The sequence below is a fragment of the Eleutherodactylus coqui genome, chromosome 8, assembly GCF_035609145.1.
Source record: "Eleutherodactylus coqui strain aEleCoq1 chromosome 8, aEleCoq1.hap1, whole genome shotgun sequence".
Taxonomy (NCBI): domain Eukaryota; kingdom Metazoa; phylum Chordata; class Amphibia; order Anura; family Eleutherodactylidae; genus Eleutherodactylus; species Eleutherodactylus coqui.
Genome location: NC_089844.1, coordinates 86,338,100 through 86,364,412, shown reverse-complemented (window position 1 = coordinate 86,364,412; position 26,313 = coordinate 86,338,100). Strand labels below are relative to the sequence as shown.

The following is a 26,313-nucleotide window of genomic DNA, read 5'->3' as shown; positions in this document are numbered from 1 at the left end:
TTTTTGCCTCTGGGTTCTTAAAGCCTATAGACTGAATGGTAGTTTAGCATACAACATGGCCGCCTCAGCCGGCCCGATGGGAATTACTAAAACACCCCCTTTTATTTGCATTCACCATCTATAGCTCTATACAGGCTACAAGGATAAGGAAAGAACTTCAATGAGTCATGTACCATTTTTAGCAGAGGAGAAGAAAAATGATATACGATCAGCGAAACAACATGACATGTACCACTCTATAAAAGCAATGCCCTTCTCATAGCTAAACAGAGAGCGCACGCATTTTATAGGTTTCCAAATACAGAAATCCCTCGCAATGGTTGCTGGGAAATGAGGCACGGATCTCTGTTCTAACATGAGCAAAGTGTATGAGCTAGACATGGAAGGTCCTTCATTAGACCAGACAATGTCACCAATACAAGGAAAGGACTATGTATAGCAGAGGGAAGAAAAGGCCTGTAAATTGAAATTAATTCAATGAGTGACTTCAGCACGGCTTGTGTCATACTACGTGACCGCAAAGCAAAACGGTTGACAAATAGGCTACTGGAAGCTGATAAAGAGAAAAATGTGGCCATAATATATGCGGTGGATGTTCTATCAGGTATAAAACGACTGGATATAATCTAGACGTGAGGTCTTTGGGTATCACTGTAGGTGACCCTTGATCAGATTTACCGGTCTATGTGGGATCCTTGGCCAAGGACATTAATTGGATGCCGTAAAGAAAATTGAAACTCTTCAGGTCTAATGATACGGTGGGACTACAAACAAATCATAAAGAGTCACCTTCGATCTAAGAGCAGACAAATGTACAACCCTTACACTACTGGCTTAAAGGTCTACTTGCCATAGTTAAAATGAATGTGCCAACAGAAAATGACCTATTGTATAAATCAAGTTTTTATGCTAAACATTTTTTTTTAATTTTTAGCAATTAGTTTTTTTTTTTAAATATTTTCAATGTCATGGTCTGTATTTGAAGAAGAAAAATTAGAAATCCTAAAATCTTACAGTTTTCACTATGGCCATTAAACCTAATAATAGTCTGACACTTCCTGTTCTGAAGAGGAAAAAAAATAGTAGTCATCCCATTATTATCAGTAGCAGGATTACAATGAAAGAGAATACATATAATATGTGTAACAAAAGGATCCAACATCCACAAAACATTCAGACCACCACCGTGTGAAGAATATTCCATCTTCTCTCAACGTAACAAGCTCCTACACTTCTTCAGTCCACACAAACCAAAGAGCCATAAGTCTTCAAATTGTTAAAAGCGATATTTTCTATAAATTATAGATCACTAACTGGTATTTACAAAAAGACTAACTCCCAACCTACACAGCCACTCAGGCATTTTCATGCTTTTGAACAACCACCCAATGTTTCTTCTCCAACCTATACATCATAGAAAGAAAAAATCTAAATAGAAGTTCTTGACTTACCAACATAGTACAGAAGCATCTTCTAGTATTATCACATTATTATCACCCATGTAATATATCTAAACTAGAGATGAGCGAACGTACTCGGTAAGGGCGATTTCGCAATCGAGCACCGCGATTTTCGAGTACTTCACTACTCGGGTGAAAAGTACTCGGGTGCGCTGTGGGGCGGGGGGTTGCAGAGGGGAGTGGGGGGTAGCAGCGGGGAACAGGGGGGAGCCCTCTCTCTCTCCCTCTCCCCCCCACTCCCCGCTGCAACCCCCCGCTCACCCACAGCGCACCCGAGTACTTTTCACCCGAGTAGTGAAGTACTCGAAAATCGCGGTGCTCGATTGCGAAATCACCCTTACAGAGTTCGTTCGCTCATCTCTAATCTAGACCTTTTGTCCAAAAACAAAAACAGTCAGTTGGTAAGACCTTAATGCTCAGAACAATCATAAGTGAGTCTATAAATCATCTTAAATAAGTTCCTCCTATTGAGAGTCCTCTGATAAATTATTAAGACCTGTTAGTAGATTACATCTATATAAGTGTGTCACAAAGGGGAACTTCACATTACACTTTGATTGAACATGTCAGAGAGTTATCAAACTGAAGCTCCCTATTAGCCAATCAAGGAACAAGCTTTAAAACGGCTGACCAGATTTAGGAAACTCCTTTTCCAAAATCCTATTATGAATTAGAGGAGGGATCCCTCACTTCTGCCCTCCGTACATTGTACAGTGGCCCAAGTTGGTACTGCAGGCTGAGTCCTAATAAAATAAATGAGTATCAGCTTGTAGTACCAACTCAGGCCACTGAGCAATAGATGGAGGTGTCTGCTTCCTGCAGCAAAACAGCTAGAAGTGGGACAACCTCTTTAACCAAGCACTTGCATGTAAAACTTGTATTTATGTGATAATCCAATAAAACATAGCAAAAAAAAAAAAAGGATAACCATTTGTGGTTTCTAACGCATTTCAAGCTTCCTGTTTTTTAGGGTCCTCTTAAATAGGACAACCTGTCGGGTGCCTATGCCTGACAGACCATCCCATTGATGACTGTACCAATGCTTTTTATCATTCAACATTCAGTCTGTACATGAATTAAGACTAAACGACAATCTTCTAGCTTCTCGTTGGATATGATTTATAGGCCATTTAAAAGGGCTCTTAGTCACTGCGTGACCTTTAGGGACATGTTTAAGAACACAAATATTCATTTTCTTCTTTGGGCGCCTTCCATTTTCTGGTAACAAAGACCTAAAGAGTGTGTGGTGGTGGGGGGAAACTTAGTAAATGGGCGGAGCTCATAGTTCACGTATCCTACTGCAGTCAGAAGAGGGGGAGGGGCTCTTTCTGCAATCAGTTGCCTTGCACAAAGATGGAGGTGTATTTGAAGCAGGGGCAGGCGTTGCAAGCATGCAGAAACTACTGCCTATTGCAATCCAAAATATACTTCAACATATAAGGGTTTCCTCTATAGTGTATCTAGTGAACCTTTAAAAACCGTAACCAAGGGCCACCTAAAAGACAAATCTATTGCTAATTAGAATGCGGTCACGTCAACCTTTACAGCACACACTGTGATGCAAAAAAAAATCTCACAACACAATTATTTTTCTAACGATCTTCTACAAAAAAAAAAAAATACAAAATCTAATGAGATTAAAAAAAGGAAGAAAACCAGGAAAAAAAAGACCACTGATAAAATCATAATGCTATATAAATTCAATAGCGGCATTAGAATAATACACAGCGTGTGTTAACTTTAATCACAAACACAATCGGGAGGAGGTTTTTGTATTGCAGTTATCAGCCAGTTATACAAACGGTAATTATCAGAAATCACAGTGCAGAAAAGCCATTGAATGCTACAAGCAGGTCTCTCTTGAAAGGGAAAAAAAAGCAGTTTCAGCTACTCGGACTAGAGAGAATTACAAACGCAACATGATGAGCCCCAAGGGGTGACATGACTGCCGGGGGGCTCTTCCATTTTTAGGAATAGCTTTCTATGGTTAATGCAACTCAGTGAGGCTATTATGGGAATTTTCGCTGAACATGATGAACGAGGATATGATCTCCTCACATATTTCTCTATTGTATGAGCTGGAAAGGTCTAGAATTTTACTCGACATGACATACAGCAAAAGGCTAGAGAAAGCTCGAGCTGTGAATGACAGCTGTATCCTGTTGCAGAGATGTTATGCTACCGGTATACAATGTCCATATAATGTCATGTCTAAACCAAGAGTTGTCCAACATTTCTACAGACAGGAGAGGGTGCCGGGCATGTCTAATCTTCAGAAGTCCTTTTATCCGTAAGATATTTCTGTAGGCATATACTGTCAGATGGCTTAAAAGTGCCTATATTAATGCTGACCACACACTATCTCGTTGACAATTTTGGTAGAATATGTTGACAATCTAAATCCTGCCATACATATTTAATAACGGTCGGTCAAGGAAACTTTCATCCGACTTGACCTACATATACATCTTCAGATGATCCTGTCGAAATCTGGCCAACTTTTATCTATTATTTATAGTCACCTGTAATCAAGGGGATTTTCTGGGTGGGATTCATAACTCATGTCTAAGGTTCTATGATGACAGGCAGAGAACAAATAAAATAAATAAATCTTGTTATTTGTATGGTGTCAACTTATTTTGCAGCGCTTTAAGGTCATTTATTTATTACCCATCACCAAGCTGGGCACTCATTTTACCGACCTCGGAAAGATGGAAGGCCGAGTTGACCTTGAGCCAGCTACCTGAACCAAGCGGGGATTGAACTCACAACCTTCAGGTCATGAGCTAGAGCTTAGGACTGCATTTCTGCTGCCTTAACACTCGGCACCACAACAATCTCGACAAGCTTTATGTAAGGTCTATGGCCAACTTGAGGTTTCAAGATCAAAATTGGTAGGATCTGGCAACAAATATATGCGGTCTATGTTAATGCAGTCAAAGGGTACAAAAAGGTATAAAAATATCTAAAATTAGAAAAAAATTAAACTAAACCATTGAAAATAAAATTAGCTGCCATGTTATTGGTTACTATTACGCTACTAGTTTACATGAAATGTATATACTTGATTCAAGACTAAACCTTCGGGGAAAGAAAAAGTACAGACATGAATGATTTTCTAGAGCCTCACTGTATGTTTGTACTTGTACACATTCTAAAGCTTCTTGTCTATTGATTTCCCCCTTGAGGTTTGCTTCCACTCTACTTGACCTGTCCTTCATGCGTGAAGACAGGATCTAAAGTTAGGATCAACCATGTGCAAAATTTCCCACGTTAAATTAGAGAGAATCTCTCCTGGGGAACACAAGGTAACACCGGATATGCCTCCATGTCGAGCATTGCCCTCACCTAAAGGTGCTTTTGCGCCTAACGATGTATCGTTCAAATGAGCGAAAGATGTCAGAGTTCGCTCGTGCAGCCTGTTTATGCAGGCAGATAAATAGTTTGCTCACTAAATCCTCCAAATTCACATTACAAGTGAATGAGAACGACTGAACGATCGGTATTTAAATCAAACAATTAGCGAACGCGCCTACGATGATTTTCATGCATTTTGAACGCCGCGGTAATCACGATATAACACTTCCATTGCTTTCAGTGAAGCCTTGCAGACATGTGCTCCAACACTGTGCTGTGCTCGAGCGCTGCATGTTCTATTTTTTTGCATTTAGCGCACTTCATAAATGATGGGGTGTGCTAAGGCCGCTGTTGGAGGCAGGAACGCTGCCTCCGAAAATTAAAGAAAAATTGGGGCGCTTTGCGCGGTCATGTGTGGAAGTGGTCTTAGGTTGCTTTTAGACAGAACGATTATCGGTCAAAAAATCATTCATGTGAGTAAAAGTGAACGATAATCTTTCAGTCTAAACGTGAGCCAATGACTGAACAACAAGCGAGAATGGTTTGATTTTCGGTCATCGTTCATTGTTTGCAGACATAAACACTGATGTCTTATTCTCTTGTCGTTCGGTTTTAACAGCAAATTGTTAAAGAGGGTAATGTCATTAAAAAAAAATAAAAAAATTCTATAATCCCCTATTTCTCCACAGGCAGTCTACTAATGGCATCATCTCCTCCCTAAGCTTCTGCAGTCGCCTGGGTCACGTCTCCTCCAGCTGGGTTGGCTTCATACAAGCCGGCATTCCTCACATTCTTCTTCCCGCGGGTCAGTGAAGGTCACGTCACTGTGACGTAGCCTTCACTGGCTAGGAAGGAATGCTGATCTATTGCCAAGACAGTGGGCATGAGCAGTCTCTGCTATAGCTCGGCACTCCCCCTGTGAACTGTGGCATAATGTACATTGCTGGCAGGAAGGAGACTGCCGGCAATGTACGTAACCTCAGAGGAAGCAGAAGAATCAGCCAGCTGGAGGTGAAGTGACCCCATTTCACACACACACCTCTTTGGACTGCAGGAGACAGGAGAAGATCTGGTAAGTAGATTGACGGGAGAGGAATTGGTAAGTATAGAATTTTTTCTTTTTAATGACAGAACCCCTCTAAGTCCCACTCATTTGCTTATACAGGGACAAAATGACTCTCGATTGAACGAGCCAATGATGTCTTAGCCTGTGTAAACAGGCTTCATGGGAGCGAATGAGTTAGCGGTGACGTCAATCACGCCTTCAAATGAGAATCAGGACGTCTAAAAGGACCCCTACATAACCTTCATTGAGAACATAAGTAGATCAGCTTCACTAGGAAGGTAACAAAGTTATAACAAATGAAAAGTCTCTTATAGTCTTTGTATTGGTCATACTTGTATAAAAGATGACTTTTCTACAAGGACTCTGGTAGTCATCATTTGTACACAGCTTGATATGTGCATATGATGAGGGTGTATATCATAAATGCATAAGAATTCAAGGTGTGTTATTAGGCGGTAACAAAATATGTCTGATGTCATGTTCATCCATATCAATAGATACACTTGGAGCGTTTTTCAAACCATAAAATTAGACAATGGGTCTGAATTTTACCTATTTCCTGAGGAACCACTCATTTCTCGGCTTGACTACCCAAACAGCCATATAGCAAAACACTTAAGAAGGAGAATGGGTATAAGTATGTGTACTTCAAAAAGAGCACTAAATTACACCTAACACACAATGGGTCTTTGTATGTTAATATTCCTGAAGGTTCTTGGAACTACAATTATGCAACAACTACAAATCAAAGAGGTAGATTTTTCTTCTAGGCTACCAGCCAGTATTACCAGAAGACTACCAACTACTACCCTCATGACTCCCTATACACATGCACTCCAGGCCAAGTGTGCGAGAGAGTGGCAAAAAATGCCATCAGATACCTCTGGCAGCATGTCTTATTCCTTGAGAACAAAGGGATTGAGCATGTTAAAATCTAACTACCCAATCCTTCCTTACCCAACATCTATCGTCAGGGATTATCGGGAGGCCCCCATCCACATTCAACCAATTCTGGGGAAATCCGTAGGTTCAGCTGACATTAATCTAATTTATATGGCTAGCTTAGTTTATGCCATTGACATGTTGAGAGATGACATCAGGGTTCGGCCCATTAGACAGTTTGGCTTCACACAGCAGAGATGAAGTTGGGTTGTAGATTGTAATGGATTCTAATGGCCATCTTCAACTATCGTAAGTGAAACGGATAGAGGATCATTGGAGCCAAAGAGCACAGACACCAAAAGAACATGGACTTATGACTATCTTTTACGCAAGTCTCGAGCCCTATTCTAATTGCTTTCCATACCTGGCGCTAAACCTGCTCTGTCAAGAAATAGCAATGTGCCTTGAGCGAGTTGCTTACTCCCACGCAGGCAGGTGCTTGCCTTGCAGAGATAAGCAGGGAGAATGGTTGCTCCGGAACAAACTGCAACCATAAACTACAATGCTTTTAAGACCAGGGATTAAATATACTACATATGGCAGTTCACTCATAGACAAAATATTGCATGAAGAGTCTAAACGGAAATCTAGTCTTAAGGGTTTCTTTTTTTCACAAGTCATGTGATTATCCCCCTCTTACAATACCATAAATTAACACATTAACTGCCATGTGAGTTTTATTTAACTCACACTAGTTTTGACCCCGGAGCCTCGTGAAGCTTATACAATGAACACATCTCTTTGCATAGGGAGTCACATATAACTAAAGTCACATAGGGAGTCACATCAAAAACTAAAAAATTAAAATTTTATTAAATTAGAAAAAGATCGTTTTGTTTCCAAAGTTTTTTGTGCTATTTTTGTAATAGATCACCCCCCCCCCCCCCAAAAAAAAAAAAAATTCCAGTGTGAAAGTCAATGTATTATGGTCACACTTATTAACTTATTTCTAAGCAAAGGAATGTTTAAGGGACACTATTGACCTTGAGGAAGTCATGAACAATAGATCCTAATGTGACTGGTGGGATCTACTGACAATCTCAAGTGCATGGGGAGAACATGGCGGCCCACACCCCCATGTCATAATTAAAGACAAATTACGGTATTTACTCGAGTATTAGCCGACCCCGGTATAAGCTGAGTCAATAGGTTTTACCACAAAAAAATGGTATAAGCCTAGCCATACTCGAGTATATAGTAAGTTAAAAAAAAAAAAAAAAAGCAATACTATCAGCCAGTGTCTGTGTCCCCGGCGCGATGCTGTCCCCGGCGGTGCGGCCAGCTGCTGCAGTCTTCTCCCCGGCTTGCTTTTGAAATCCCCGCTGTCAGCGCTGTGATTGTATAGAGCGCCAGCCAATCACAGCCAGTGCTCGATAAACCAATCTCAGCCATTCAGAATGACATCACTGAATGGCTGCGATTGGTTTATTGAGGGCCGGCTGTGAGTGGCCGGTGCTCGATCTAATCACAGCGCTGAGGGCGGGGATTTCAAAAGCAAGCCAGGGAGAAGACTGCAGCAGCTGGCCGCACTGACTGGGACACAGATGCCGGCTGATAGGTGAGTATTGAGGTTTTTTTACCTTACTCGAGCATAAGCCAAGGGTTTGTTTTTTTCAGCAAATTTTTTTGTGCTGAAAAACTCGGCTTATACGAGAGTATATACGGTAGTCCCTTGATTTGACTGCAGCATGTTGAGTATCCTTGCATTGTTTGAATAATATGGAGAGCTTCTATGAAGAAAAGCTGAATATTGATCACAGATGAACTAACGATCTCCATTAAACTATGTCACATCTGAAATAATTATCTATTCTTAAAGGCTTACGACTTAAATATCACATTCTGTTTGCCAGATAGACTTGCATTTATGTATACATTACAGTGACTCCATTCTTTGGAGATGCCAGTGCCTTCGCAAAGAACATTCTCCAGGGTCTAAGAGGATCAAGAAAGAAAAAAAAAAAGGATATAGACTGATGCAAAAGACAAAGCATATGACAGATGACATGTTCTTCAACAAAAGAGCACGACTTAAAATGAGGGCAAGGCAAAAAAAAAATCTGGATTGACAATCTTTCAAAACACTCCGACATCTACGGATGAACGCTAGATTGGTTTTCAAATCGTCATGTTAGGCCGTAGGAAGCACTGGCGTCATGTAAGTAAAAAGTAGAAAATTAATTGAAAATTTTGTAATAAGAAAAACCACGATAATAAAATAAAATTGAAATATAGTAATACGCATAACGGCCAATTACCCGCCAACAAATTAGGCAATTATATTGAGAGGTTCCTATTAAATTAATAGACAAAAAAACCCTCATCATCTTCATCTTAGCTATCAATGTTCTTCATTCTGGATCAGATAAAAAAAAAAAAGGGGGGCAACTAAAAACAGGCAATCCTCTTGTTTAACCATTTCTTTCACCAGACTGGCTTGCAAGCAAGGCGGGTGTATGATTGACAGCATGGCGGTCTGATTATAAAGCATCTGTTCGCTGTTAACAAGATCCAAGTTTGGCAATAATGACATCCCACCTACAATGCCAGCGCTTTATTATAGCGTTCAAGTAAACTAAATAGTTTCTGCAAGTACAATTATTTCTGAGGAATTTTATTTCTAGGAGTCACTTCCGTTGAGAAAATCATATGAGCAATCTACCCAGCCTTCAATACAAAGGACACAATTACATGGCCTACGATTTGAAGTAGAAATACATAAAGTTATCCGGTAACTGGCACTTGAGTGTTGAGAAATAAAGGCGACACAAATAGCTATTACGGCCGGGCCTTCATCAGAAGAGCTTTGTGGCTAATCAATGACATAATTGCTATCATTTCCAACCCTGGCATGGATCCTCTGTTGCTTAAGTCTAATTAAAGGGAAGGCATAACCTATATTTTTTCTTATTACTAATTAAAAGCAGATAGTGAAACATATTTCATTTTCAATTGTGTTTTTAATATGCAATTGTAGATATTATTCTGTTGTCTGTACATGACTGGGGGTGGCCATCTTGTAGTTAAAGGGGTATTCCGGAGATGAGTGGAACCGCTACTGTACCACCATTCCCCATTACAGTACAGAAATAGCGCAGTATGTCTTGACCTGTGAAATAGGGCAGACATGAGTTCCCCATTCTCCGTGGAAGAGGGGTGGAGGAGGAGTTCCTACCAGTCTGACCTCCACCGATTTATCAGTTTTCACCCATCCAGTAGATGGGTGAAAACTGAAAAAAAAAGTCCCATCGCTGGAATACCCCTTTAATAGTATTTAGATATGCTTTACAGCAGAACTCATAAGCAATAGACACAACGGGCAGAAGACAACCCACTGACGTCTATGGGAGTGTGTTGTGGGCATGCTCGGTGACATGAGCGAAGGGTACTCTGCAGGTAGGGTGAGGAGGTAAGCTGTGGCCATCGGCTATTGAGAATGGTGAATCCTGTATTAGCTATATATAGGCATTACCTTTCATTGTCACCCCACCAGATGACTGTTGAAAAGTTCTCTAAAGAGAAAGCGTCAGACTGTTTTAAAGCTTAAGGTCCTTTTACACGGAGCAAGTAATCATTTGAATGAGCAAATGAGTCAATTTCTTTTATACAACGTCCAAGCGGAGATAATAATTTACATTTTTCATCATAGCTCGTTCAGTCCATCATTAGTCTGTCTGGAAATGTTTGCGAACGACTGGATAATCGCCTTTAATTGGAACGACTTGCAAAATGCAAATGCAAAACCAAAAAAAAAATCCTAAAAAACGTTTAACATAAAAAATTGATTTATACAATAGGTCATTTTCTGATTACAGCATTCCCTTTTCTCTGAGGACGCATTCCCATTAAGGAGATTGGAAACTTAGCTGATGGGTCTTCAGACACTGTTGGAGAAAGCATGTGCTACCTAAATGAAGGGAGACCAACTAAAAATACAAGATAAATGATCCAATAAATATAAAGAAAAAAAAAGAAAAGATTTTTTAACTACATTGAAAAAAAAAAAGCTGCAAAAATGTTGAATTTTTTTTAACAGCTTTGAATTGTATTAATGTATTTACGGCACATACATATATGCTAACGAAATGAGATGAGCGCAACTCTACTATCACAGGTCACTTTCAGGGCAGATCAAGGAGAAGGCCATACAGTTGGAAAACTGTCCCGTAAGAAAATGTAATCCTGAAAAAAAAAAATTTAATTGACTGCAGCAAATCCTACCTATAGGGCCTAAGAAGAGTTGAGTTCTTCTGACTACACAAATGCTGGTAGTGGCCTTGGGAAGAGCTTGATTAATTCTCTCTTCAGATAAGCGGCTGTGGGTGAACAGGATTATGATCCCATTAATGTGTGGCCATGCCTTCCTCAACACTGTTTAGCCTTCAAACACACAATGGACAAAGGACAAATGACAACTTGTTTAAAAGGTCCGCGAAGATCAATGGAGGAGATCAAACGCTAAGCTGGCACAGTGTCAATTAAGATTGATGGGAAAAATGCATTTCAACGCTGTGGATGGTCATGTTTTTACTAGAAACTAAGACAATAAAGATGACTAGTAAACATACAAAAACAAAAAACGGATATATGAGACTTTAATTTTTGCCACTTAGAAGTTGTTGGTTTTTTTTTATTTTATTTTTTATCCCTACAGTCTATCGAGCCCAGGAGCCTTCATAAATTGCACCCACACATACTGCAATGCTTTTTTTTCTGTATCCTCCCACAATTCCAACATTTTCCATCTGGTATGGATCACTGAGGCTTCTGGTTAGCGAATAGAATGCTAGAAACAGCAAAGTGACTTAGTGCTCATACACATTAGAAATGAGTTGTCCAAACTCAACAATAACGACGGGCCCAGATGACTGTCTAATGTGTATGGGGTGGCTCAACTTTACCTTGACCAATGTTGTTGGGGAAGGCAAGAAAGATCGGGGATATTGAATTTCAATACCTGAACCCAGAGGCGTAACTATAGGGGATGCAGAGGATGCGGTTGCACCCGGGCCCAGGAGCCTTAGGGGGCCCATAAGGTCTCTCTTCTTCATATAGGGAGCCCAGTACTTTGAATAAAGCATTATAGTTGGGGCCCTGTTACAGATTTCTCATCGGGACCCAGAAGCTTCAAGTTACACACACCTCTGCCCGGACCTATTATTCCCCAAAGCTGTCTGGCTGTGGCTTACCTCCCCAAACACATGAACGTTCAACAAAGCTGAACATTTATATGTACGGGGAAGCCAATGGAAACAACTTTCAGATGAACGATCGTTCGTCTTGAGTATTGTTAGATGTGCGTGGGCAGCTTTACTACTACACACATTCCAGTAGGGAAAGACATCGAACAGCACAGAGTTGTGTGTTAATTGGCATTTATCAAATGAAGGGTGACTTAAATGAGGATCATTAATATAAATATGGTCAACACAGAACCTTCCTTTTGGTGACGTCTCAACCTAGAAGCATTACCAAAAGGTAGACCCCTTTATTAATCCAATACAATTAATAAGTTGTGCCCTCCATGTGACCACAGGTGTCCAATATTAGCGAGAACAAGTCTGAGGAACACCGGAGAACTCTATGAAATCCTGTCTGGACCCTACGGAGTTAGCCAGAGACCATATACAAAAGACAAATCCTCAAAATTTATAGTGAGGTCAGTAATGCTCCTTCTACACTGAATGAGAACTGCGGGATTCTTGTTTCCACGAGCGAACGATCCGGTGACGTCATCACCAGCTTGTTCGAGCTCGTCTGTTTAGACTGGCAGATTCATCGTTGAGCATTGTCCACTTCTCGTTCAGTGTTTGACATTCCTATGTGGAAAGACTAAATGAGCGAGGTTTGAGACATGAATGAGCCAAAGATGATTTTTAGGCCTGGAGAAACTGGACGAACAAGAAGCGCAAGATTGCCGTTCATCAGGTCAGTTGTTGGCTCGTTTTTACACTAAACGATTGTCGTTCACTTTCGTTTGCGTGAACGATTCTTTGAATGATAATCATTCTACCTAAACGCACCTTTCAAGCGACCCTCTAGTCTCGGACAAACAAGAGATGGCCGCAATGCTTCTTTGACTGATGCACATACTGCATTGATATAGTATCAGTAGTCCAAGACGCTACATGCTGCTTACATGAGCATTGCAGGCCAATCAAAACAGAGTGTGGGTCTTAGGGCTCGTTCACATGAGTTATTATCTATAGTTGCGCTATTATCTATATTTTTAAAATAACCCAGAAATATTGAGTTTTCACAATGACTTCCACAATAGTCTGACACTTCCTGTTCTGTAGGAATCACTACACAGCAGTCACTTCATTATCAGCCAAGATAGAATTAGAATGACAGGTAACATCTACACATAGATAACACAGGATCTACCACTGTAAATAGGTGATAGCTACAGCTCATGTCCCTGCACAATGAATGGCCTATGCACAGGTAACAGAGCATGCCCACAACACTCTCCCATATTAGTCAAGGAGTCACCCCCAGACCACAGGTTCCAATGGTCTAAATGGCTGTCGTAAAGTAAAAATTCTTAACTGCTATTAACCGAATCGCTTGTATCTGCAAGATGGCCGCCCTTATGATCATGTCTAAAAAAAAAAATGTAATAAAAATCAAAAAATCCCCTTCTCTCTGATCTTCTCTTGCAGAATGCTCCACTGCTGCAAGGAAGCTGCAGTCATAGCCAATATATCCTACTTTTGTCATAAGAGTGCTTGATTCCATTGCATCATCCTCAACGTGTGTATAACTCTTACAACTATACGGATACCAAATATTATCATCCTACATAGCATTACATCCATTTTCTAACCCCTCCAGTAAAAAGAGGCTGCAAGACAGGCATAGTCTTCATATGACCGAGACATCTGCCAATCCTAGCGCCCCTCCATAACGAAGTGCTTTCCAGCACATTGAAAGTTCGCTGTGTGCAATATTGGGCACTTATTAGACGTTCCTCCTGCATGGCCCAATTCTCGCTGTATGAAGTATAAAGTCAGAGTAGGAAACCGTAACATTTTTCTTTTAGACTAAGAGACAATCATTACAAACAAATCCCAACATGCGAAATGTTGACCTCACAAACCTCCTATTGACCAAGCTAGAAGACAATAACAACATGAGGATGGCTTCAATTTATGGTGCCAATCCAACCCATCCATATCCCCCTCCTCATATCAGAAGCAGAACAAGTGTAGTGATGAACAAGATCCCCCTCAGACAGAGCATCTGGTTCTTTGGCAGGCGACTGACTACTGGTGTCACAGTAATTGTTGATGGTTGTTTGTCATAGGGTTAGGCCACAGATGGGTTTTCTGGCCAACGATATATCCGGAAATTTATTTCCTACTCATTCAATCATCTTTAAAGAAAAAAAAACTGCATTTCAATGCCAATCCGAGAGATCTGATCAACAGGGGAAACATAAAGCTGCAGGTTTGCTTTATGTATGATTTCGTGAAGGGTCAGTTCCCAATGCATCATGACTTTTATACTACAAATGGTGACCCACGGACCTCATTGGAATATAATTGGGTCGGTTTCAGTTCCACTGAGGGTTCTATTGTTTTGTGTGTGGCATTGTTCTTGCTGTACCGCTAAAGTGATGGAACTCAATGAGACCAATGTGAGCACAGCCTGAATTTGTAGATTTGGTTATGACTTGTTAAATATGCCGCGCCGTGTCCTCCATTGCAGGTGCTGTTCTTTCGAAATGATCTCTGCTCTGCAAAATGTCCATATGCTCCATCACGACAACCCCTTATATTCCACTATCCCATTTCCCTTAGGGTTATTTACTTCACAAGGGTGCAAGAAGCGGAGATATGGGGGCCGTTATTTATGGGGTAATCCCATTGAATCTGCAGTCACAAGTGGTTTTCTTTCTTCCGACTAACAAAAATATGGCTCTACAAGGCTACCCTGTAAAAACATAGACACTTCTGACTAGGTTAGGGAAAAAAACCTTGTACCCTCACAAGAAGCCATGTATAGCAACAAAGAAAACTTGAAATAAGATACTCTTTCAGTGGTTTTAAGTAGTCACGCACATTAGATGAGTGTTAGTCAAACCCGTCATTTTGGTGGGACCAGCTAATCATCTGTAGTGTCTTGACAGTAGATGTCCTTGGCTTAGTGTGGAAGCAGCATTGGCCAAGTAGCACCTCAACATTCCAAACTCTTTTTTTTTTCCTTTGTATGGACTCAGGATTAATAGTCATCAGCCAAATAAACATTTGGTCAACTGCTATGCAAGGCTAGCTCTAGGGTCAGAAAGAAAACAAACTTTTAAAATTCAGGGTGATCATAATTAAAGTATCCCTATTCAGAGATATCTAAAGAGACAACTAATGAGGATAATTGAATCAAACACAGTAATACTACTATCCATGACGTGCAGAAGTGATCCATGTGAAAAAAAAACATTTAGTTGCAAACTTCATCCCCGTGGTCGATGTGGCGCTGTGAGATATGTAAAACGGATTCAAGGATACTGGACACAAAAAAACTATTCTTACTTCTCTATATGAAATTTACAATACACGTTAAACAGCAAACAGGCTATGTGGTGCACTATACAAGTACCATTAACAACAGAATGACAAGTCCTCAATGTGGAATCCATTATTGTCTGCAAGAACTTGCAAAAAGTGAACAATGCGTGTAACTGCAAAGTATAACTTTTTTCACATGGATCGCCTCCACATGTGCTGAATAGTATCATTACCACGTTTGGTTCAAAATGTCTTTAGAGGTCTATGAATTGGGATATTTTAATTCTAGTCACCTGTAATAAATTTAGTGTACAAAGCACAATAAAATTGGCACTGGAGATGTGTGAGATAAAGTGATCTTGGGGGAAGGGTGTTTATCTAGACTTCCCATCAGTGATCCCCACAGTCAGCCTCTTCCCGACTTAAAATGATTGATAACAGGGAACAATAGACTACATTCAACTGCACAATAAATGGAAATTAACGCAGGCTTATCGCTCTCTACATTCAGACCTGATATGCTTAAGTGGATTAATATCCAAAAAGAAATCCGCTATAACTTGTATAAAATACTACTTTGTATATCCCACGAAAGCCGTCATTCCTATATTGGCATTTGAGTGAATATGTAAGCAGAGGAGAAAACATAAAACAGCCGACAACATCATCTGTTATCAGAATACATGAAAACACCAAGAGCCAAGCTGAGAGACTAATTAGTGAGATTCGCGGGCGAGTGCCAATGGATTGCCTCAGACGGAACAGATACATTCAGATAACAACACGTCAGAGCTGTGCCACTCACTTGACGAGGGACCTTAGATCAGTCTTCATACTGCAATATTTATTTCACATTTTCTTTGTACTAAAGCAAAGCAAAGCATGTCCTGTTATAAACCAGGGCAGATTTCCATCTCTTGGTGGCCAACCATCCTTGGCAATGCAAAACTAATCAGAACACATCAACAGTCTACTGTATTTTAGGGACATAACACCTGGACCTCCACGGATCTCCTGAACGATGAACCCCAACAGAATTATGGACGGAGTTACGTTTGATTTCAGTAGAATCAGAGCCAGTTCGGGGCTTACAAACATAACATGGATGTTAAAAAGGCTCCAAGTCTCTTACAGGGGTAAACAATTTATTTCAGACTTATAGCCAATTTGATCTTTTTAGTAGACTGGAAACAAAGAATTTCCATTGACCAACATAAAAGTAACCTAAAAATGGACATTAGGAGTCTGCAAATGTCTAGATGCATTGGCTAGCTGGGTCTTTTGACATGTTCATCCCAATTTCAAGGATATGAATAAACCTTAGAAACGCTTAACTCGTGAGCATATGTTTCTGTATGGTTTTGATCTGGTTGGCACTACAACTTGCAGAAAATTAAGCAACCAAAAAATTGACTTCCATACGAGTGAATGGGGTGGTGTATGCAAGCCCAAGGTAGATGTGGCAGTCACAAAAATGTGCACAACAAAGCAGCTCCTTCACACAATTTTTCACCATTTTAAACTGTTTTATTAAAGCAAAAAAAAAACAAAAAAAAAAAACACATGACTTTCAAGCATTTTTCACAAATGATAAATTGGTGATTCTTCAGTTGTTACCTTTTTATAGCCAACTAAGATCAACTAAGGAATCTTAGTTTTCCCATCTACTTGCTATAAAATGGTACACAGATATTTTTCTTTTAGGGCATGTTATTACATAGTAACTTTGGCAGATCCACTTTGGATTTTTCCAAAGTGGACCGGCCACAAAAGACCACGGCAGAAATCAGAAGCTGTGCCTGAGTTTCGCAACAGATTTATGTAAAAATCTGCACTTAAATTCAGCCCCAAGTAAATGGCCAAAAGCCAGCCTGACAGAGACGGTGTCAAAAATTGCCATGTAGTGGATTTTACATAGCATTGAATGCTAAAATAGTGTGGATTATTTATGGAAAGCCTGCTGTGTAAATGGGGCCTTAAAGGGGTTGTCCCGCGAAAGCAAGTGGGTCTATACACTTCTGTATGGCCATATTAATGCACTTTGTAATGTACATTGTGCATTAATTATGAGCCATACAGAAGTTATCAAAAGTTATTCACTTACCTGTTCCGTTGCTGGCGTCCTCGTCTCCATGGTTGCCGTCTAATTTTCGCCGTCTAATGGCCAAATTAGACGCGCTTGCGCAGTCCGGGTCTTCTTCTCTTCTCAATGGGGCTCCGTGTAGCTCCGCCCCGTCACGTGCCGATTCCAGCCAATCAGGAGGCTGGAATAGGCAATGGACCGCACAGAAGAGCTGCGGTCCACGGAGGTAGAAGATCCTGGCGGCCATCTTCAACCGGTAAGTAAGAAGTCACCGGAGCGCGGGGATTCAGGTAAGCGCTGTGCGGTGTTCTTTTTTAACCCCTGCATCGGGGTTGTCTCGCGCCGAACCGGGGGGGGGGGTTTGAAAAAAAAAAAAAAAACGTTTCGGCGCGGGACAACCCCTTTAAGGCCCAGTTAGACACATCGATTATCGCTCAGATAGCGACTTTTGAGCGATAATCGTTGTGTCATTTACAGTGCAAGATGGTTGCTCAAGATGAGCGATCACCTTAAAGGAGATGTCCCGAGGCAGCAAGTGGGTCTATACACTTCTGCATGGCCATAATAATGCACTTTGTAATGTACATTGTGCATTAATTATGAGCCATACAGAAGTTATAAAAAGTTTTTTACTTACCTGCTCCGTTGCTAGCGTCCTCGTTCCCATGGAGCCGACTAATTTTTGGCCTCCGATGGCCAAATTAGCCGCGCTTGCGCAGTCCGGGTCTTCAGCAGTCTTCTATGGAGCCGCTCGTGCCAGAGAGCGGCTCCGTGTAGCTCCGCCCCGTCACGTGCCGATTCCAGCCAATCAGGAGGCTGGAATCGGCAGTGGACCGCACAGAAGAGCTGCGGTCCACGGAGGCAGAGGATCCCGGCGGCCATCTTCAGAAGGTGAGTATGAAGACGCCGGACCGCCGGGATTCAGGTAAGCGCTGTGCGGGTGGTTTTTTTAACCCCTGCATCGGGGTTGTCTCGCGCCGAACGGGGGGGGGGTTTAAAAAAAAAAAAACCCGTTTCGGCGCGGGACATCTCCTTTAAACTGCCAACAAAGGATGCAGAAGACAGGTGGGGTGTCCCCGCTTGTCTTCTGCATACAGCGGTTCCCCCATTCCAAGCGTCCGGCTGTTATACAGCCGAGCGCTCGGAGCGGTGGATGCAGAAGACAAGCGGGGTAGAACAACTTCTATCATTCTGTTAGCGGGAGAGTTAGCGTCTTACAGTGACGACCAAGCAAACTGAAAATAACGGAGTCAACCACCATTTTTCATCATTGTGAAATTTCTTATCTTAGAAAGATAAAAAAAAGGTAAGACTAAGAATCACTAAGATGTAATTGAAAAAAAAATTAAGGGATGGCATCAGTGAGTCTCGGGAGATTTTGGGGAAGAAGGGAATGGAGTTCAATTTAACCTATTCTCTTTTTGGAAGGTTTTGAAGAAGTGCTCTGGTATCTTATGAAACATTGCTTTCATTTTAAATTTGTGCAACAAAAGTTGTCGTTCTTCTGTTGCGATGGATTGCATTTATCCCAATCTTCAACTGAAATCTGTGAAAAAAAATAAATATAAGGAAAAAAAAAAACACAACAATTTTTGTTTTTTTCCACAACACAATGGTAAATGAACCTAAACCTCCACGGCCATCAGCGGGCTACCGTACAGCACAACCACTTTATGGTCAGTCTAATACGTCACAGCGTGAATCCATTTACTCAAGTACTCTGCAGAACAGTCAGAAAACAAGCCAGAATGCATTTTTCTTTCATGATCTCGCAACATGGAACAACTGTCAAAGAATCTGTTACCAGAGACTTGGAATAAATTTTCTTCTAATGATTTGTTTCTGCAACAACAAGAAATTCCAGCTACGAAGAGTTGAGATGAAAAGTCAGGATGTTGCAAGCCAGGGTAGAGCACTCCCGCATCTTTGATTTGAGAGGCCAAACTGAGGTAAATATAGTGGGATGTTAGGTGATTGTTAGTTCACAAAAATAATAGATGTGCCAAAAAAAAAAAAGAAAGCCACTTAATAGGGACTTCTACACAAAGGGAATGAACAAAGTCAACTGGTCTGTGCAAGATTAAGGGTTTAGGATTCTTCTGTATTCTAGGACTTCTTATCTCCGACCTGGCCATGCACCCAATTTATAACAGACTTACTCATAATTAAAGAATACTGATTCATAAAGAGGACACCTACAAGGGGAAAAGGGGGCTTTATATGCAAGGCTAGGGGTGGAAGACAATGTTCACATTGTATTCCTGCACTGCATTTTTTGTATGTGCTAGAAAAGCTCTTGGCAAAAATACCAAGTATAACCATAAGGCCTCAGCTACTCCAATGGACGCTCAAAAAATGTGTCACTTTGACATTCGGCAGGCAGGTACATCTTTTCGCATGGAAACATTTGGTTGACTGTGCTTTTCTGTACAGAGGCATTCAGCTAATTAAAGGTATAAGCTTTTGTTAACATGGCAACCTATGGCCAATATATTCCATTAGATATCTATACAGTGGCTTATGTTGGAGCTTTTACTCAGAAATATATATCAGGAAATCTTCCCAATGGATATTTCCAACAGTTGGTTCAAATATGATGTAAACAGAGCCTAAGCATCCAAGGTGCCTTGGAAAACTTGTCTAAGGGTGCATTCACATGGGCGATTTTCCAATGAGAGTTCTGTTTGTTTCCGAGATGGACAGGACGTGCACTGGAATAGAATCCATTTATTTGAATGGCTTAATTCGTAGAATCACAAAATAGTAGAGTTGGAAGAGACCTCCAGGGTCATCAGGTCATTCAATGACGGCTGGGCGCTGCCTCTGATTGGCTGAGCGCTATGGCCAATCAGAGGCAGCGCTTTCTAGAGGCGGGCATTTTTCAACCCCTGGCCCCCAGAACACAGAAGACAACTGCCAGGGCCAGAGAGAAGAGCAGGACGGCTCTTCTAGGTGAGCTCAATTTTTTTTTTTTTACAGCTAGCCATGATTTTCAGGGAAGGGTTATATTTAAAGCCCTTCCCTAAAAATCATTGCTGCAAACCCACTGCTTTCAATAGGGCCGCAAGACTGCGTGCCCCATTTAAAGAAATGGGATAGCATCAAGGATGTCTGCCACAGCTGTGACAGCTGTGGCAGAGGATTCCTTCATCCCCTGCCATAGCTGCCACAGCTGTGACAGGGGAGCGCAATGTACTCCCTATGTTTTCAATGCGGCCAGCGCTTCTTTGCGATGCGAGGTTACAGTGAAAACATCGCAAATGAGAATACAAACCATTGAAAATCATTGGTTTCATTATCATGCATTTTCACTAACTCTCACATCGCAAGGATATAGTATCGCCAGTGGGTGTTCACCCTTATATAAACCAAAATCTTGCTCCGTGTGAATACTGTTTTACAAGGGTCTGTATATATTGCAATCAGCAACAAACACAATGCCGTTTTTGTTCCAACACAAGTGGGCAACAGATACAAAGAGTCCCATATAACTTTAGCATTAAAGTAGGCAAAGGTGCTATACATGCCAACAGGTGTCTATGTATATTGTATACGGTTTAATGATAATTAATTAAACACTTAGGGCTCACTTACACAGGTGTAATACGTATTTAGGTGACCGAACAACGCATATTTACTGAGTACTGCATGTTTTTTATAAATATTTGCGCAAAAAAAAAAAGCACAATGTAAAAATGCCCCATTAATTTCATGCATAATTACGCAGTGAATACTCATCCATCCTGGGTATTCACTGTGTATCTATGTGATCCCATTGACTTTAATCAGCTATTTCTGTGCGTAAAATAGGACATGCTGCGATTTTTTTCATGCACGTGAAAAGTGCAGATCTAAATAACCCAATGTAAATCAACAAGATTTTAGCACTGTGTATTATGCGCAAAATATGTGAGTAAACTCATGTGGCTTTACCCTAATTAACGGAAATCTGATTAACTGGTCCAAAAACTTATCAGGCAAGACATTTACCGGTATCTACAGATTAATGCTACATTCATGTTAATCATGCAGGGTCAATATTGGTATGAATGCAGAGTGTTCCAATGACAGATCATACGGGAAAGTTTCTTGGACCGGGCACAAATATTCAATCTAAGTCTAGTAGTTTAAAGTTTGGAATATACAGAAAAAGAAAAAAGTAAACACAACAAGCTTGAAGATTCCAGATCAATACAACACGGATGCCAGGGGGATTCCAGAAGATTTAAGCCAGGGGGATTCCAGAACACTACTACACAGGCAGCGATTCTTCGGATGCCTCTCTGACATGAGAATAATCCAGAATACAGAACATTTGATACTTGCCGAGTTGTGAAGACCTACAACCTAAATTCAGAATAATTGGAAAAGAAAAAAAAAGTAATCACAAAAAAGTTGAATGTCATTGTCTTAAGTCCCCAGGCCCTCAAACTACTACAATACTGAAAAAGTGGCGGTGTGAATAGTGATCTTCAAACAAAATTGCTTATTCCATAGACTTTCCACAAGCACAAAATGGTATAGCAAAGCGCTAATGAGATATCTCCAAGTTTTAGTGCAGATACAGAGTTTCTCTCGCATGGAACCATTGAGGTTCCAATAAGGGAACTATTAGCCAAGACAACACTTGGGTGCTTAAGCACCCGACAGCCGTAATCACTCAGTGAAATCTCTTCCAGCTACCGACCTGCATTCAGAATAAAGAGGCAGTCACTCACAGATGAACACCTGCCTGTTTAAATGGGCCAATAAATGTTCAGTTTTTAGGGGGCCGGGGCAGCTAAAAAATGAGCATCTCCGACAAGTGAGCAATTCTTCTTGATTTGCCCTGTCGGTCCAGTCTTTACACAGGATAGCAGCCACCTGTAATAGCATGTTTGAGCAATTAGTCGGGTGACTACTGGCCCGTGTTAAACTACCCCAATGATGGAGGGTATCGGAATTGAAGGGTAGTAAGCCTACTAAGTTTTACAACAGTCTTAGTGACTTTATACAAGACAACAAATCAGGAAAAATTGCTCAAACAAACAATTTTCAGTGATAGTTGTCCCGTGAAAACATGGGACCCTACAGTGAACTGAGGGAGAAATCACTCAGTTATTATTTGCTTCGTTTCAGCTCAAATGAAGCGACTAGTGAGTGATTCTAGCTCATTTTAAACAGGCAGTTGTTCATCTTTGAGTGACTGCCTGTTCACAGTAAACAGAAGTGGGCAGCTGGAAGAGATCTCCGTCATTCTCCACCTCCATTCACTGAATGACCATCGCTCCTGTACGAAGTGTTAGTTTTTGGGATGACTGTCGGGTGCTTCTGCGCCCAAAAGACCTTTAAGAATATATATTAAAGTGGTTGTCTGCTCTGATTAACTCCTTTTGTTATATTAGGCACTGGAATAAAATGGGTGTAGGCGTAACCTTTTTGTGATAAAGAGGCACAAAACATTAAGATCATAAGCTCAACGTTTCCAGTTTACCAGCACGAATAGACACATTTCGGAACTTCGGAGCCCCTTCCTTAGTATCTGCTTGTAACACACTTCCAGTAGTTCATAAATATTCTCCCAAATTCTGTATTCCGATTTAGTAGTACTCAGTTATTATAATTTCTGTAGAGTTGAAGATATCGGTGGTGTCACCTCCAGGTTTTTAAACTTCTTAGCTTGAATATTGGTTGTAGAAATTATACATCGATATCTAACCCATCTCACAGCAGCAACCAATTCCTACATGTCCTCTTCTCTACATTGGGCTGCATTGTGAATAAACCCCTCCTTAAATAAGCTGCTTACAAAGTGCCCCCATGCTGGTATCGCCAGCAATCAACTATAATCTGTGGTTAAGTATGCCAGCAAGTGTTCAGTTTCACAGCAGCACCACCACAGGAGAAATGAAGTATTGCATAATTCCCATTAAAATTAGTCTGTCTATGTAAAGCACAGATATACTAGGTCCTCCAGAGCAAGAGATACTCTTTGCATCTACTAATAGGATCCTGAATCGGGAAAGGACCTCCAACCACCAATACCCTCTCACATTTCATCCTTTGCTAATATACAAATTGTACAAATAACAATTGAGTTTTATTAAGCGACTAACATTTGAAAGTTTACACAACTATTGGTAAAGGATCTTAACTATAGAACAAACAGGTTACTATTTCCCAGTGCTCTTCATAATGTGGGGCTTTCCAGGACCTCTTTACGATGAGCAATCCACCCAGTTAATTTACTAGGAAACCAAATTATGCAAGCAATGAAAAAACATATTTTAAATAGCAAACAAAGCCCAAGAATGGAATGCGGCATTAGTCGTGGCGTAACACATACCTGTTAGGCATTATATACAATGCATGATGTCAGATCGCTTTATAGAAAAGGGTGAACTGTGATGTACCCAACCTAGGGATTATCTGTAATCAGTAACCAATTGTGAATGATTAAAAGGAACATTAAACTGAACCCTACTGTGACCCGTACCAAGGCTCCTTCTAGACGGCACGAATCTCGTTTGCACAAGTCGTTATCACCGGCTCGTTCACTCTCGCGCAGCCTGTTCGGACAGGCAGATTCATCGTTGACTTACTCTATAGCCAAGGATGATTTTTTTATGCTCATCTGTAGTTGAGTCATTGGCTCGAATTTAGACCCAATGATTATCATTCACTTTTGCTTGTTTGAACGATAATCGTTCCTTTTAAAAGCACCGTGAGAAATAATGAGTAATGTTAGTAATTACAGACGAGTGTTTTCAGGCATACCACAAAATAAAAAAAAGTTATATAAAATATATAGTGGATACAAGAATAAAAGCCGAAATATCTGATTGTTTGCCTTAAGATGTACAACATGCATAATTTAATAAATACAAAAGGGAACCTGGCATCACGTTTTTACAATGCAATCCACAATAAACCTTAGAGCTAATGAGATTTTCTTATCGCTATTTGGTTTTGTGATACGTGCCCCGTTACCTTTACTAGCTGCTTTTGAAGTTTTCCCATGCTGTACTCTAATGAGCTGAAAAGATCCGACTTTTCCCTCAGCGCCCCTGTCCTTGATTGGCATGCATAATGATTGCTCTTCTTCGCTGTAATCCACATAGAGAGGCTTGGGGTACGGGACAGCCCTAATGGGTAGGGACAATACTGGAGGTCAAGTGGTGAAACAGCTTTTTTTTTATTACGCCAGTAATTTGACGCATTTTGAGGCACAGTTGCCTCTTCCTCAGAAAGCTGGATTGATACACACATAATTGGCGGTACTACTTGCTGCGTTGCCTGTTCTGGGAGATGTGTCGGTACTAGAGATGAGTTATTCGAGTTGAGCTTTTCGTAAAATTCGAGAGCTCTACTCGAGTAACGAACCCCATTGACTACAATGGGAGACTCAAGCATTTTTGTATGTGGAACGCCGGGTCCCGAGCTTTTTTTTTTGGTCTCGGTCTTTCTATCTCTCTCTCTCTCTCTCTCTCATCAAAGTGGGGATGAGCCAAAAACTGGGGCGGGGTCCAACACAGCTTGATGCTCGTTCGAGTACGTTCGCTCAACTCTAGTCGGTACATGTCACAATGCTAAAGTTTCGGCTCTTGGCCTCACATATAGTCTTTAGCCTACTCAGGTCTTGTTGTTGGACAGTGTCTTCTATCGTATATGCACCAGGACTGGCTGCATACAATATAGCATACTTTTAGATAAGCACATACACTTCGGTAGCTCACACCGCTTCTCTTGGGTCTACTACTACTCTGCTGGATGCTCTGCCATAATTTCTTTTCCTATGCAGCATCAGATAATGGACCCATCTAGTTGGCTTCTCTTTTATTTCTACTCAGAACTGTATTTCTATAGGAGCCAACAAAAGCAATTCATATTCAATGACAGGCCTATACTTTTGTCAAAGCCATTGATACCATGCTAAATAGATCAACTGACGTCTTCAAAAAATTAAATGGTAGGAAAATAGTATAGCCAGGCCAAACATGGGTTATTCATGCCTTCTGGTTGAAAGATAACTTTTCCAATATTGAAGTATGCTGAAATTTTGTGAATGGCCACTTGTGACCTCGCATTTATAGGATGACTATATGGAAGATAAACATATTCATTAATAAGAGATGGGGCAATCCATCGCAGGTCTGGCAGGTAAAAAATTAGCTCCATAGTATTACTTATTGAAATCAATGATCAATAGTGTACTACATGGTCATGTTGAGTACTCCAGAGTAGAAGTACCTATTGCTCTGACTGATAGAAGGGAGATTTCCTACATGAACTGGATGTGACATCCTTACCAGGAAAAAGCAGGAAGTGTAGGGGCAGAATGGATCTCCCATTAATTTCAATGGGAGTAAAGCAGTAGCCGGCACTTCTTGTGTTGACCACTGATAACGTCCAGCCCACTGACAGCTAGATGGTTCTCCTGAAACGGCGCTTCCAACAGTGCTGTGAAGAGGAAGTATCACCTGCAGCTCTTTAGCTTGTTGACAAAGACCAGATTAATTGTGTTCAGCATGTGCACCCAGCAGAACAGTGGACACATTGAACACGTCATGTAGAGCACTTAGTAAAAAGTTCCCTTAGTTAAATCTTAAACTATTAAAAAGACAGGCAAAACTGAGACTCCAGGTGCGTTTTTGTGTAAATTCTAGCCAAGACTGATTTATCATATGACTCCCTTCCTATTTGAAAAACCTGAACTGAATTCAACATGGTGGATTTCAAAATGGCCACTGAAAAAGTTTCCTCCACCAAAAACTGCGGCCTCCCTTCCAGTTAATAGTTTCACATGATGGAGATCAATTTTCTCCCTACTTACAGTGGTTAAATGAGCATGTCTAGACTTTTTCTCTCACCCTATATTTCCATTTGCAAGACTCGATTGCTAAATCACACAGTCTA

General features: G+C 40.8%; 1 protein-coding gene across 5 annotated transcripts in view; it reads right to left on the bottom strand.

Moving 5' to 3' along the window:
• RBMS1 (RNA binding motif single stranded interacting protein 1) overlaps positions 1-26,313 on the bottom strand; it is a 335,966-nt gene that overhangs the window by 119,873 nt on the left and 189,780 nt on the right. The window lies entirely within an intron of this gene.